The 15,182-nt window shown below is 42.7% G+C and overlaps 1 long non-coding RNA gene across 1 annotated transcript; it reads left to right on the forward strand.

Annotated features, from left to right (window-relative positions):
* The first annotated feature begins 2,202 nt into the window (after positions 1-2,202).
* Positions 2,203-4,256, forward strand: LOC128411043 (uncharacterized). The gene is made up of 2 exons (XR_008329675.1): positions 2,203-2,482; positions 3,886-4,256. It is a non-coding gene; the product is annotated as an uncharacterized LOC128411043 (long non-coding RNA).
* The last annotated feature ends 10,926 nt before the right edge of the window (positions 4,257-15,182 follow it).

Consider the following 15,182-nt stretch of genomic DNA (forward strand, 5'->3'; position numbering starts at 1 on the left):
AGTGAAGTTTCTTCTTGCAGATAATGTCATGTTAAATAAATATTCCAACAGCATCACTCTTACAAAATGTAAAACTGAAAAAGAGCCACTTGCTACGAAGAGAGAGAGAAGAAAGAAAGAAAGAAAGAAAGAAAGAAAGAAAGAAAGAAAGAAAGAAAGAAAGAAAGACGTGAGGGAGGGGTGTCTCTATGCTGTTTTGAAGACCCAAAACATCTGCCTTATTGCCTTGTATCAGGAACAGTGGACATAGCCAACTGCTTCCCATTGCTCCACGCAGCAGTGGTCCTTATCGTGCTGTGAAACATGGCTCACCACATGGATCAGTCAGTTTTCTATAGCTTCACAAGTGGGCCAGGGCTGGTGGTGTTCTGAGACAAAGCTCTTGGTACATCAAGGGTAGCTCAGGCAGAAGAATGTCAGCACCCTTATACACCCTTTTACACCTATTTCCTGGGCCTGGTGAGCTAAGTCATTGCAATTCCACCCTCTGTTCATTGGCAGCAGTGGTGCTGATGAGCACCCACTCCTCCTTTGACAAGCATTCACTGTGCACAGAAAATAAGCTGACTTGGTTCTCCCTTCCAGAGTCCCTGATTTGAGACTCTTGGTGCTTTACCAGATGGCTCTAAAAGAAAGTTCTGTGGTGGCATGGAGTTAATCACCCAATCGGCATGGCAAACCATTCCATACAAATGTGTTGTAATACTTTGTGATCTGTTTAATTGTTTGTTGCTCTTCTCACTAATGGTGCTCACAGGTTTCTTATACGTTGGCCACTGTGAGGACGACTCGGCTGGACTAGGTGGACCTTTGGCCTGGTCCAGCAGAGCTTTCCTCGTATCCTTATGTGTGATGCCCAAGTAGGTAAATATGATCAGGTTGAAGCACCTTGGGCTGAAGCCCAGAAAGAGGGAAAAAAGGCCTCAAACAACAACCGCCTCACCAGCTTGTAGTCAAAGCATTTGCCAGCAGAAACACAAATGAGCAGCAGACTGAGTACCTTCCCATCTTCTGTCATCCAAAACAGCCACGAGGGGGCTAAGGTTCCCTTTGCTCCTTTGGCCTCATCGAGCTCCTGTGACCCAGAGGAACCTGTTGCCATTTGCCTGCCTTTTTCTATCACTTCCTTCTTGTGTGCTTCTCAGGTCTGTGCACTGAATGGTGATGAACTGTCATCGCCATAGCAACAGCTGTTGATTTCCCAGTCCCCTTAACAACCCAATGCAGGGTGATGCAAAGTATTTCTTTGTTTGTTTGTTTGCTTGCTTGCTTGCTTGCTTGCTTGCTTGCTTGTTGTCTCTGATGTGTCTGTAGAATCAGGGCTGTTGAGAATTCCTTTCCCAACTTCTGACTGTGCCTTGACATCAGAGGTAAATGTTGTTTGTTGGAACTTGTTCAGAGTAGAGGGTTGCACTACAAGAGGGACACATTATGTTCTATTCAACTTACTTTTGAGTTGTTCCACTGTTAAGGAGAACTAACAGGGTCACACTCCCCTGTCTCTCACCTGGCAAGAGGTCAACAGTCAGGACAACCAAGGATGCTTCAGTGCCAAAACCAAGCCTGAAACCAGACCAGAATGGATTTAGATAATCTGCTCCTTCTAGGCATACCTGCAGCTGCTTGCCAGCCCTCTCTGAAACACCTTGCCCAGGATGGGAATATTAGAGACTGGACAGTAGTTTTCATAAACCTCTGGATCCAAGGACCTCTTCAAGAGGGGTTGCATCCCCACCTTTTTCAAGGCAGTAGGCATAAGTCGCTCCTGTAGTGAGGCATTGAACACACCCTGGCCCCCTCCAGCCATTCATTCCCCTTTGCCCAGATTTTACCAGCCATGATGGATAGGGACCAAGAGCACATGGGATCAGCCTCACTGCTACACAAGTGTCCTGTCCACATTCTTGGGCTGCAACAACTGAAACCAATCCCATGACCTGTAATTCAACTGTGTTCCAGGGACATCCAACACTCCTAAACCTGTTTTGGAATGAAGTTCAGCACAGAACTGAGTAATTCCCCCCAGTGGCGTAGCGTGGGGGGTGCAGGGGGGGCCGGTCGCACCGGGCGCAACATCTGGGGGTTAGGGTTAGGGGGCACAAATCCACGGGTTGGGGGCGCAAATCCATGGGTTAGGGGGCGCAAATTACTTGCCTTGCCCCGGGTGCTGACAACCCACGCTACGCCACTGATTCCCCCCCCCTCCAAAAAAGGTGACTTGTATATCTCATACAGTAGGCTATTGAGTGGTCCATGGCCACTGATGCTACACTGATCTGGATCAGCTGGTTTACCAGCAGGAATGATGGTTATGAAAATGGTTTCCCTAAATAAGTGAAGGAAGTCACATCTATTGTTTCCGCTAAAAGGTGAAGGAGGTTTTGAGGATACAGTGATGCAGACTGGAAGACACTCTTACCTGAAGTTCCCTTCCACACACACAGTAGAAGAGCATCAAGTATGGAGTGAAGACTAGATAGAAGTAAGAAGGATGAATGTGGTTCTTTTTCATAAGCTTTGAGTTGTTTTCCTCTGTTCATCCTTCTGTGGAAGGTCTAAGCCAAACCCAATCCAGAGGGAATCGATGGGTGAAGCCCCTCTTGTTGAAAACAAAAAATCCATTCATTTGTAGCTTCAGATCTTCAGGCCACGCAAAGTTACAATGCCTAACTGATCAATCCTCTTCCTTGTAATGTAATTGCATTTCAATAGATTGGCTTATCACCAAGACTTCATTTTCTGACAATTTCCAAGGTATATTAAAGGGAGTACAAAACAGCTAAGAGGTCAACAAGCAGAAGCTTGTGCACGGTGAAACCTTTGTTTTGCATGCTTAGGTTGGTTGCTTTCTGCTCCATTCCCCAATATAGTAAAAAGCAAATTGCTCTAAAAATAGCAAACAAGTGTTCATGTTTCCCTTCCAAGTTACATGCCCAACAAACATTGACTCCATCCAGCACCTATTTGGCAGGGGAGGGAAGTTGGCATAGATGCCAGGCAGGGCTTGGTTCAAGTTAGTGATGTGACTCAACCCTTGGCTGAGATGTTGAGGATGACCACGATACTTAAATTTGTATGGCACTTTCAAATTTCTGACGAGCTATCATTCTCTCATTAGAGTTCCTAACAACAGCCATGTAAGGTACAGCAAGTATTATTATCCCCCATATTGGAGATGTGAGGTCTGAGGCTTGAGAAAGTGGCTACGTTGTGAGTTTATGGCAGAGCTAAGATTCAAACCAGGGACTTCCTGATTCACAATTTCTAAGTCACAGTACTATAGCATCCCTCCTAAAGAAAGATCCCCAAGTTGGGAAGCGGGTTTTGCAACACACCTGCAAAAGCTGTCAGCTTTATAAAAGTTCTCCACCTGGGTGGAGAATGTTAGTGTAAAAAATAGTGTATTGAGTTGTTGGGAAGAGGGAAGGTCTCTGGACTTATTTCTTTGAATAAGACGTATTAAGCAAGATGCTGGCACAGTGTCTGTTGGCTGAACTGTTTGCCTCCATAATTGCAGGTTGGCTATTCTACATGTAAGTGTCTGGGGTCCATTTTACACTTCATGGCCTGGGCATCTTGTGGATCCAACCAAGTGGAGCTTCCTAGCTGCCTGAGTGCTATGAAATTCATGCCATTTAGTCTTATTATTATACAGGCACCCAAATCTCAGTGGCTGCTTCCCAGGAGGGTCCCTTTTGTCTCTAATTATACAGGCAGTATTATGTACACATGAATCACTGACTTTGCAATGCTTCTCAAAATAGATAAATGCCTGCAAAAGTCGGGAATGAAACCCAGTTGTTTACAGCAGGCAGGGCAGGTATTTTGGGATGAATGGTTTCATTCTTTCCTGTCTAATTGCTTTCCTCTCCAACTCATTCACAGAATGCCAGGGGTGAGACCATTTTCCCATTGCGAGTGACAATGGATTGGCTGGGGACAGACAGAAAGCAAGTCCTGGCTCTGATATTTTTAGGAGGGAGCTGGATTTTGCCGCTGTTTTTATAAGGATGGTGGAGTGGGGAACTATTCTGCCTCTGAATTGCCTCCTTTGTTTCTGCCTGATTGATTTCCTGGAATTCTTACATAACTGGGTTGCCACTTAGAAAAAAAAGAATAAGCAGCACCTGTGTAATTGAAGTCAGCAGTGCCGGTAAAGGAAGATCTGCAAACAGGAGGCTGCTTTCTTAGAAACCCATCAGTTTCCAGTTTATGTGTAGTTAAAGGCATTAAACTTTACCGTCTGGCAGCCTGAATTGCTACCATTATTATTTTTACTTTTTTTCCGAAAAAAGGTTTATTGTTTACTTTTTTGCAGTTTCACTGGGCAACAGAACCTGAGAACCATCCAAGTCCCATGAAAGACACACCCATTACTTGCTGATGTTATAAAAACAATGCTGGGGAGGAGAATGGAAGGCTTCCCTCTGTGGAGTTAGACCATTGGTCAGTTTGGACCTGTATCAACAGCAGTGACTGGTAGAACTTCTCCAGGCATTCAGAGAGGGGTTCTTTCTAACCCTACCTGGAAATGCCAGGGATTGAACTGCCTCATACTATATGGGTGGGAAGGGCTGTAGCTCAGTTGTACTATCTCTACTTTGAATGCAGAAGTTTCCAAGCTCAGTCCCCAGGATCTCCAGGTAGGGCTAGGAGGGGACCTTGTCTGAAATCTTGGAGAGTTGCTGCTTGTCACTGTAGACAATACTAAGCTAGATGAACCAATGCTTTGATGTAGTATAAGTCAATTTCTGTGTTCCTACTTTCAGATTTGGAGGCACTATGCCTTTCTGGCTACCAATTGCCAGGGAACAACACTGAGAGGCGGCCTATTGGTCTGATGTTCTGCTTATGGGTATCCCCTAGGTATCTGATTGGCCAGTGTGGGAAGCAGGCTGCTGAAACAGATGGGCCTTTGGTCTGATCCGACAGGACTCTTCTGATGTCTCTCAAAGGCAGAGAGGTCCACCTTCTGTAATGGTATGATTAACAGAGCTTAGGTTCAGAAAACACATTCTGGATGACTGCAAGGCAGCACTGCCTTCTGATTCAGCCACAGTGTGGAGAGTGCACATGGCTGCATCTTTCTTCCTCGCTTAAGATGTTTGCATGCCATTTCCAGCATTGGTGCTGTTGTTTGTTTACCAGTTTTGTACATACATATATAAATATACAAACGAAAGGGTATATTTAAAGTTGAATTTTGCATTGATTGGCTTGATTTCATTGCTTGATGTAACACTGATTGGGCAATTAGAGAGCTGAAAGGATAATCACTTGTTCACTCAAGAATGAGGAAGCAGTTGTTATTCCGTTTCTTAAACTTCAGCAGAAGAGATGGGGAAGAATGGAGCAGTGCTTTCCTTTCCTGGTCTCATTCACAAATGAGAAATGGGGTGGGTGGTTCTAGTTATTCATCCCAATCCAACAAACACAAAGGGACGGAGGGAGGGAGAAAAAGAGAGAGAGAGAAATTGAAATCCTGTGGCCATTTCTGAGCAGGAGAAGGGTGCTGGATTTCCTGAATTCCCACTGAATACAGTGGTACCTCAGGTTAAGAACTTAATTCGTTCTGGAGGTCTGTTCTTAACCTGAAACGGTTCTTAACCTGAGGTACCAATTTAGCTAATGGGGCCTCCTGCTGCCGCCACGCTGCTGTCGTGTGATTTCTGTTCTCATCCTGAAGCAAAGTTCTTAATCTGAGGTACTATTTCTGGGTTTGCGGAGTCTGTAACCTGAAGCGTATGTAACCTGAAGCATCTATAACCCGAAGTACCACTGTACTGGCAATAACCTCATTGGATCAGTATGCCTGCTATTACAGTCGTGGTAGTGGGAAGGGATGGGCCAATCTGACCGTTTTGATTTTTCCAAGCTTCCTCATTTTTCCAATCTGAAGTTCAGCCCTTCCATGTTTCTCACACCCTCCCCAGAGCTACCTGAAAAGTGAAGGTTTTCCTCACCTACCCCACAAGTCCAGCCTGTCATAATGAAGGGAGCTTCTGTAGGTCATACCTACCAAAAGATGTACTACAGTGGTACCTCGCGTTACATACCCTTCATGTTACATACGCTGCAGGTTACAGACTCCGCTAACCCAGAAATAGTACCTCGGGTTAAGAACTCTGCTTCAGGATGAGAACAGAAATTGTGCAGTGGCGGCACAGTGGCAGCAGGAGGCCCCATTAGCTAAAGTGGTGCTTCAGGTTAAGACCAGTTTCAGGTTAAGAACGGACCTCCGGAATGAATTAAGTATTTAACCCAAGGTACCACTGTATTCTAAGACTGGAGTCACCTGTTGTATTCCACAGCTTCACCAAGGCTGTGTGTGCTGTAAACAATCTTTTAATCTCTCCTCAGACCCAGGAGACCAATCAGAATTTCCAAGATGGTGGAGAAATCCTCCGCCTAGTTGTTGGAGTCACCAGTCCTCAACACAGAAGCACCCACCTTCTTTGGTCCGATTCACTTTCTCATCTGTTCACTCATAAATCTGTCCCAGCCTATTTCCTCATTTAAAAGAAAATTAAAACAATCTGTGTGTATCTTAAATGTTCTCCTAAAATACAGGTCTAAATGTATTTTATCTCAAAATGAGCATTTTAAAAATAGATTCCAGTGTGTGTGTGTGTGTGTGTGTGTGTGAGAGAGAGAGAGAGAGAGAGAGAGAGAGAGAGAGAGAGAGTTTGAGGTGTGAACTGTGTTGAAATTTTATGTTCTGATCCATACATTCTTCTTGGAGGTGTAAAGGTAAAGGTAAAGGGACCCCTGACCATTAGGTCCAGTCATGACCGACTCTGGGGTTGCGGCGCTCATCTCGCTATATTGGCTGAGGGAGCCGGCGTACAGCTTCTGGGTCATGTGGCCAGCATGACTAAGCCGCTTCTGGCGAACCAGAGCAGCGCACGGAAACGCCGTTCACCTTCCCGCCAGAGCGGTACCTATTTATCTACTTGCACTTTGACGTGCTTTCGAACTGCTAGGTTGGCAGGAGCAGGGACCGAACAACGGAAGCTCACCCCGTCGCGGGGATTCAAACCGCCGACCTTCTGATCGGCAAGTCCTAGGCTCTGTGGTTTAACCTACAGCACCACCCGGTCAATTCATGTCAGAACCCACAAAGATCCACAAAGATCAAACATGCAGAAATTTGAATGAGTTCCACGGTTTTAACTATGCTGCATGAAGAAGTATTTTCTTTTATCCCTCCTGATTCTTTCAACATGCAACTTCACAGGATGCCCATGAGTTCGCATGTTAGCAGAGAGGAAGAGAACTTTTTTCCCTGTCTACTCTCTCTGAGCCATGCATAACTTTATAAACTTCTATTTTGTCACCTCTTACACTCACCTTTTCTGTAAACAAAGAAGTCCCAGTTGCTGAGAATTACTTCTGAAGTTATCCATTCACCATGGTTGTTGTTGGCACCCTCCTGTCTCAGGAGACAATGGAGGAGTGTGCCTTTGGGGTGAAGTCAAATATTATAGAGGCAGAGAAGATATTTTTATACGGAAGTCATTCTACTTCTCTCCCTTCAAATGGTAACTCTTTCCTTCAAAAAAATCAATGTTTTTTCCTTCCATCCCTTGCTCTGTGTGCCATATATATATCTATTCCTACCAGTCACTTTTCCCTCAGCAGAGGGACTGGATTGCTCTAATTGGTTTCTGCTTTGTTCCAAGATATACACCTCACTGACCCGGCTTACCCTCGGGAAACATTTAGTTCTAGCTAACCAGGTGTGTATGAAACTCGGCCTTCTCAATCCATAACTCTGATGTATCAAAATAGCCTAGTGCTTGTTTAATACAACATATAGGTGATCACAGAGCCAGCAAGTCCTATTCTCACAGGGTCACCATTTTGTAGTGCCTGCCTTACAGATGAATGCCTCAGTTCTGCCAGCTGCAGAGTTGCTGGTCACTTTCCCCCAAGACTGCTGTAATTGCTCTTTTGTTGTTGTTGTTTAGTCGTGTCCAACTCTTCATAACTCCATGGACCAAAGCACGCCAGGCTCTCCTGTCTTCCCCTGCCTCCCGCAGTTTGGTCAAACTCATGTTCGTAGCTTTGAGAACACTGTCCAACCATCTCGTCCTCTGTCTTCCCCTTCTCCTTGTGCCCTCCCTCTTTCCCAACAAAAGGGTCTTCTCCAGGGAGTCTTCTCTTCTCACGAGGTGGCTAAAGTATTGGAGCCTCAGCTTCAGGATCTGTCCTTCCAGTGAGCACTCAGGGCTGATTTCCTTCAGAATGGATACGGTTGATCTTCTTGCAGTCCATGGGACTCTCAAGAGTCTCCTCCAGCACCATCATTCAAAAGCATCAATTCTTCAGCGATCAGCCTTCTTTTGCTCTTTTAGCTCTTTTAATTCTACTTTTTGTTTTATTGTTTTATTGTATATTTTAATCCTGGGTTCTTTTATTGTTGGAATGATGGGATTGCATTAGTGTGTCTTTTGATTACACATGGATATTTTAGAACCGATTTGATATTTGCTTAGAAGCCATTTTGGCATGCAAGCAGTGTATAAAATGTTGGAATATTCTAGAAGAAACTTGAAAATGGTCTTGAAGAAGTTGCTAGGCAACAGAAAATTTCCCCAGCAAACAGGTGCTTTTATTAGGGGATGTGATCAACTAAGTCTGGGTCAGTGTAAATGAGCATGGGAATGAGTCAGCATTAGGTCTGTGGCTGGATGGCTAATAGTGAAAAAGATTGTGTTGTTTTCTTTGTTTTTGAACAGTGTAAAGTTTTGCAAATAATAAAAAACACTGAAAAACAGAACCCAATGGTGTTTATTCCCGTAATGGGGATTTTACGAAGAGCTGGGGTGCTGCTGCTGTAAAGAAGTAAAAGATGCAGAAAAACTTTTCTGTAAAAGGAACTCTGCTGCAGAAAGAAATGAAAACCCAAGAGTAGAGGCTCACACACCAACATAAAATAATTAAGTAATGCTTGATGGGCGTCCTGGGTTCATACATCTTGGTTGGTTTTCTGCTTGCTGTTTTGTGCAGGTAGGTGATCCCTAGGTGTGGCTTGCATTTGGTATGTTGACCCATTTTTCAACACAAGCTTCATCAATACATGTTTGGTCCTTCAAATTGTTGATTTTGTTTTGAAATATTTCTGGGATGCCTTTCTGGACCTTAAGTATCCTAGATGGCTTGCAGCTACCAACAACACAAAAATAGGATATCAACAATATAAAAGGTAAAACCTTTTTTTACACAAAAATAAGAACCAATATAAAAGGTAAAACCTTTTTTTTACACAAAAATAAGAACCAATACGACATACTCACTCAGCCAACAAAGTATTTTTCTCTCACACAGCAACAGTAATCACAACAACAGTAACAGTAATCACAACAGTAATCTGGCCAATAAAAATAACAATTATGAAAAATCACAAAAAAACCAGCTGGAAAATAAGTGCCTTTAAAACCTCCCCAGATCCCTGAAGAAAGACCGTTTGCCACAGGTCCAATGGTAGGGAGAGCCAAAGCTTTGGGTAATTCCAGGGCAACTGACCCGGCACTTTTCATTTGAAATCAGTTGTTGGAATGGAAACATGGTGCAATCTTCCATTCAACTCATAAAGTCATGATTTCTGCTTTGTGGTCAGCTGAGCTCAATTCCTTCTGAAGATTCAGTGGGTGAGAGAAGTGCACCAAAAATGGTTTCAGAAAAGGCCAAGCTTCACTTCTTCTTTTGTTGGATTTTTATTTTTGTGCAGATCTCTTTTCCTTATCTGCAGAAACTGCTGATCTGTTTGCTTCACTTCTGCATGAAAATCCTCCTTGAAATAGTATTTAAATAGGCATTTCAAAAATAATAATATTTTTTTCACAAAACACACATTTCTAACCTTATTACCAAGCCCAAGGTCAAGATGTTTGCTATAAAGCCCTTAACCGCTTGGGAACCAGTTTACTTGACCCCAAACATTTGCACACTCAATCCTTTACATCTGTGGACCTGAGGCTGTTACAGGCGCCACGTATTACTTGCCCTGCACTTGTGAGATATTGACTCTTTAGTGTTATAGCATCTAAACTTTGGAACTTCCTGCCTATTGACACCCAGCCTTCACTGTACAAAACATTTCTGGTTAGACAAACCTATCCAGACATGTAGAAGTTACAAGTGTTTTATGTAGCTGCTTCTGATTTTAATAACCCTTTGAATATTTTTAACAATATTTGTTTTTATCGAGAATCTAAATGTTTTCAGAAACTGCACAGAGGTTGTAAAATTTGTTAAGTAAAATTAAATGAATTATTTGGATATGATTATTGAGCCAAGGATGTAACATGGAAGCATGAAAGACTATGGATAAATTGGATTCTCATCTGCGTTTCAGTCTGGGAAAGAGGGAGCAGATCAGTTCATAATGGACTTTGTAAATATCAAGTTATTCCTGTATCCCCAGATGTATCCATATACGACGACCAAAAATGTCTGTTACGACCCAGTCGTATGCATCTTGTAAAGTGGGTCTGTTCAAGGGAAAAGGAGAGCCTGCAGTCGCCAAACAATTCAAATGAACTACATTTCTAAAGACTGTGTCATTCACTCTAAGCATGATAATTTCCTGAGCAAGATACCACATACAAACTAATTCATGGCTTTTCTCTGCTGCTTAGGATCTTCACAAACAGACTCAAATCAGCAGAGATATTTATGTATTTGTTATTAACATTTAACTGTGGATTTTACATAATAATAAATAAACACAGTGATTAAGCAATGCAAAATGCACCCATCAGATCTTTTACATAATAGAAGTGATACAACTCAAGCAGGTGGTCTTATTCAACTAACTATTGAACGTAGTCGTGTATCTCCATAAGCTCACAATGTCATGATCCCCTGGAGAAGGCAACTATGATTAGGCAGGTTAATCAGGTTATAATTAGATAATTATATCTGCAGGGGGGAAAATAAGCAGTCTAGATTAGTGTGAATTCAAGCAGCATATAGTGGGGAAAAGGAAGAGGAAGGAGTCTAAGGTGAGTTAAGGAAGGTATGTTTTTAACAACCTCAAAGGACTCAATACATTTAAGTTTCAATGTACAGGTAGTTATCACTTTGAGATTTAACGATTCAGCGACTTGGCATAGCAACGGTTGAAGCTGCATACCAACTTAAAGTCCAAAGGCTGCCATAATCTAGGTGGTGCTTCCAGACTGCCACTGTTTTCAGGTGGGGGTTCAAATGTTTATCAGGAAGTTCAGGTTGTGCAAAGAAAGCTGATTGGAAGCTCCTGTGCAACAAAACTGCTTCTTCCCAAGACTGGACTTCTTGTGATAAGATAAGTGATGGGAGAATGCACAAGACAGTGTGGGATAACATTTGGTGTGACATCGTCTAACCTCCCTGTAAACAAATCAGGATGAATGCTCAATAGACAGGTTGCCTAGAAACGATCTAAGTTCTATTGAACTTGCAAAAAGTCAAAACTGCTTCCTTCTGAGTAGGTATATATAGGATTGCACCCTAAGTGCCTTCTAAAAATGATAAGACCCATGTTTCATCAGTGTGTACAACTGGACTGGTAACATACTACACAAAAAATTATTTATGTATTCATATGTACAGTTCCATCAACTATGCGTTTTCATGGGTGATCAGATCCAATGGGGTCTGCAATCATTCTGCCAGCACAGAGAGTTCTCTGCTGGTAAAACAGAAACTTCTCTCTCTCTCTCTTTCTCCTCCCCTTGTGCACTTCCCAGATCTGTTCTAGGGGTGCTCCCAACCCCCTAGAGCAGATTTGGGGAGGGTGCATGAATTGTGCAGGGGAAGGCAAGCAGGGGAAAGTCCTATTGTGCAAGCAGAAATCCTTGCAGTAACAGGACTCACTAGAATATCACCTTATGTGTTTTATCATTGCTCACATGCACAGAATAAATTAGGGCATTTCCAGAAGAAATGTTCGTCCTGATTAATTTGGGGTGAGGTTAGAAGAAGTTGTCTCAAGTAAATATTATCCCATGCTAGGAAAGATTTGTCAATTTTGACATTTTAATGTATTTTTAATCTTTGTTGGAGGCTGCCCAGAGTGGCTGGGGAGGCCCAGCTAGATGGGCGGGGTACAAATATATTATTATTATTATTATTATTATTATTATTATTATTATTATTATTATTATTATTTTAAATTGGTTCTCTTGGTTTCTCATTTTTCCAATCTTAAATTCAGTTCTCCATATTTTTCAGCTATTTACTATTTTTACTAATTTACTATTTTTTAAAAAAATAATAGCATTTTTGTGTGAATTTCTCTGAATAAATACACTTTTATGTGCAGTTTTGACTAATGTTCACATTTTTGCAAGTTGTTTCCCCATATGTGATGCATTTCTGTGTGCTATTTCCACTGATACATTCATTTTTATGCACGCTTCCCCAAATATACATTTGTTGGAGAACTATGTCACAAAGTTCAGATAAGTGCAAATTTCAAAGGATCGCTGTTTGGTTCACATAAAGTGCAAATTTGATGGTTTCCATTTTGCATGTACCCTGATTCTAATTTCTCTTCTATCCCTATCCCACACTTTGCAGTGCATCTTCCTGTCACTTTCTTTGTTGCATTGAAGGCTGATCTTTTCAGGAAGCAGGTTTGTTGCATAAAGCTTCCATATGTGTAACCTGAATTTGCTGGTATGTGCTTGAACCCCACTAGAAGACAGCAGCAGTCTAGAAATGCCCTTAGAAGGAAAAGAGATGTAAATGAACCCAAAGGAACTGAAAACTGTAGCAAACTATGCTGTATGTGCAGTGCTCTGTACAGGACCCAGTACAGTGGTACCTCGGGTTACATACGCTTCAGGTTACATATGCTTCAGGTTACAGACTCTGTTAACCCAGAAATAGTGCTTCAGGTTAAGCACTTTGTTTCAGGATGAGAACAGAAATCGTGCTCCGGCAGCGCGGCAGCAGCAGGAGGCCCCATTAGCTAAAGTGGTGCTTCAGGTTAAGAACAGTTTCAGGTTAAGTATGGACCTCCGGAACGAATTAAGTACTTAACCTGAGGTACCACTGTACTAAATAATGGAATAATGGAGAATTCCTAACCAGTGCTCTCCAGAGATTTTGGACTACAACTCCCATAATTCCTAGCTGCTACACACAGACCAGGGCTGATGGAAGTTGTAACCCCAAACTCCAAACATGGAGAGCCCCAGGTTGGGTGGGGCTGCCTTAATGCACAAGTTGCACTACATAAACAAGGCCAGGTAATTTAACCTCCAAATTCCAGGGAGGCATTCCGAGGAGGAGTATCATAGAAGCATTCCCAGACTTGTTTTGAAAGTGATGCTAAATATAGACTTCTATAAATGCCCATTAAACACAGTGTTATCATTCAGATGCTGCTGGATGGCTTTGAAATCTTTTGTCATTTGCCTTTCCTGAAGCATCACCTTCCCGTACATTAATAAGTGTTTGTTGCATGTGGGTTGAATACACAATTTCTGAAATGTGTCTTGGAGCTGAAATGAATGGCAAATTGTTCTTAGGGTTGTTCCCCATTTCACGTGACAGCTGGAATCAAAACAACATGTTGCCTAGTTCACTTATTTTTTATTTTAGATACCGAATAGCTTGCTAGTTCACAGTACCATTTATGGCGCACTCACTGCATTTCCGATGCCGGATTCTTAATCTGTGTTCACGTGACGTTGCCCAAAATGCATATGTATTCTGTGCCTTGATGGTACTGTTCCACAGGTTGTTTCTCAAACCGACTTCACACCAACTGAAGTCCTCCAGCCTTTCCTTATTAGTAGGGTTGCCGTGTTTGGAAGAGCAAAAAAAGAGGACACATTTGCTGACTTTTAACTATGGATCACTATGATGACTCTCATTTTACATACCCATGGAAAAGAGGATGCGTGTTGGAAAAGAGGGCATAGCCAAGGTTTGAAGACATCTGCGTCCCATCAACACCACCTGGGGTGCTCACAAACAGAAAAGAATATGGCACTATTAAAGCTGCGCTGGTGTGAACAGCTGGAGGGTGGTCAGAACTGTGAAATGAACAAAGAAAGAAAGAAAGAAAAACCCAACACTGTGCTCCAAGGCAGCAATGACCAATCCAGGGGGAATGGGCATAGCCAAGATTTTTGTTACTGGAGGGGCAGGCTTTTGTTAGGGGGGGAGAACCTCAGTTAGTTAAGTATTTTTATTGATTTTTATCAATTATTGGGGGGGCAGCTGCCCCATGCCCCCCAGGCTACGCCTATGCTTCCTCCTTTATTCTAAGTGTTGCCCTATGTAGAACTCAGCCAGGAGGAAAATGAGAGCAAACCTTGAATCATTTGGTGATTTCTGTCATTTGCTCTCTCCCAATGGGCACCAGCCAGCACTGGAATTTGCAGATACAGGCTGCATACACACTATACTTTTGAGGCACATTTCCAGGGGGTTGAACTCGATGACCCTTGTGGTCCCTTCCAGATCTACAGTTCTATGATTCAAATGCTCAAATCTCAGCTTAAAGTATCCATGACATTCTTTCCCTCAAAGAATTCTGGGCCCTGGAATTTACCCCCACAGAGTTACATTTCCCAGCAACCCTTGACAGCTTTCAATACCCAGAATTCTTTGAAGCAAAGAAGGTGCTTTGAACATGCTATAAAGGTATAGTCATGACTTCATGAAAAAAGAAGCATTGAGCAAGATCAGGTCAGGATAGGGAGCCTTAGCTTTCGTCCTTTGCCTAAAATATAATGGGTTCCGGGTAATCATTCCCCAGCTCTAGGCTGCCATCTGCAGGACATACCTACTTTACAAGGGAATTATACAGTTTACTGTGTTGAGTCTGGCTGCATCTCAAAGGAAATCTCTTTCAGGGCTTTTGAAAAGAACATAAGAGCCTGCTGGATGAGGCCAACAGCCCATCTAGTCCAGTATCCTGTTGTCACAACCGGATGCCTGTGGGAAACCAGTAAGCAGGATTTGAGAACTAACAACAACAACAACAACAACAACAACAATAATAATTTATTATGTATACCTCACCCATCTGCCCAGGCCTCCCCAGCCACTCTGGACAGCTCCCAACAGAATATTAAAACACGATAAAACATCAAACATTAAAAACTTCCCAAAGCAGGGCTGCCTTCAGATGTTTTAGAAAAGTCAGGTAGTTGTTTATTTCCTTGACATCTGATGGG

Source organism: Podarcis raffonei, chromosome 3 (genome assembly GCF_027172205.1).
Source record: "Podarcis raffonei isolate rPodRaf1 chromosome 3, rPodRaf1.pri, whole genome shotgun sequence".
Taxonomy (NCBI): Eukaryota; Metazoa; Chordata; class Lepidosauria; order Squamata; family Lacertidae; genus Podarcis; species Podarcis raffonei.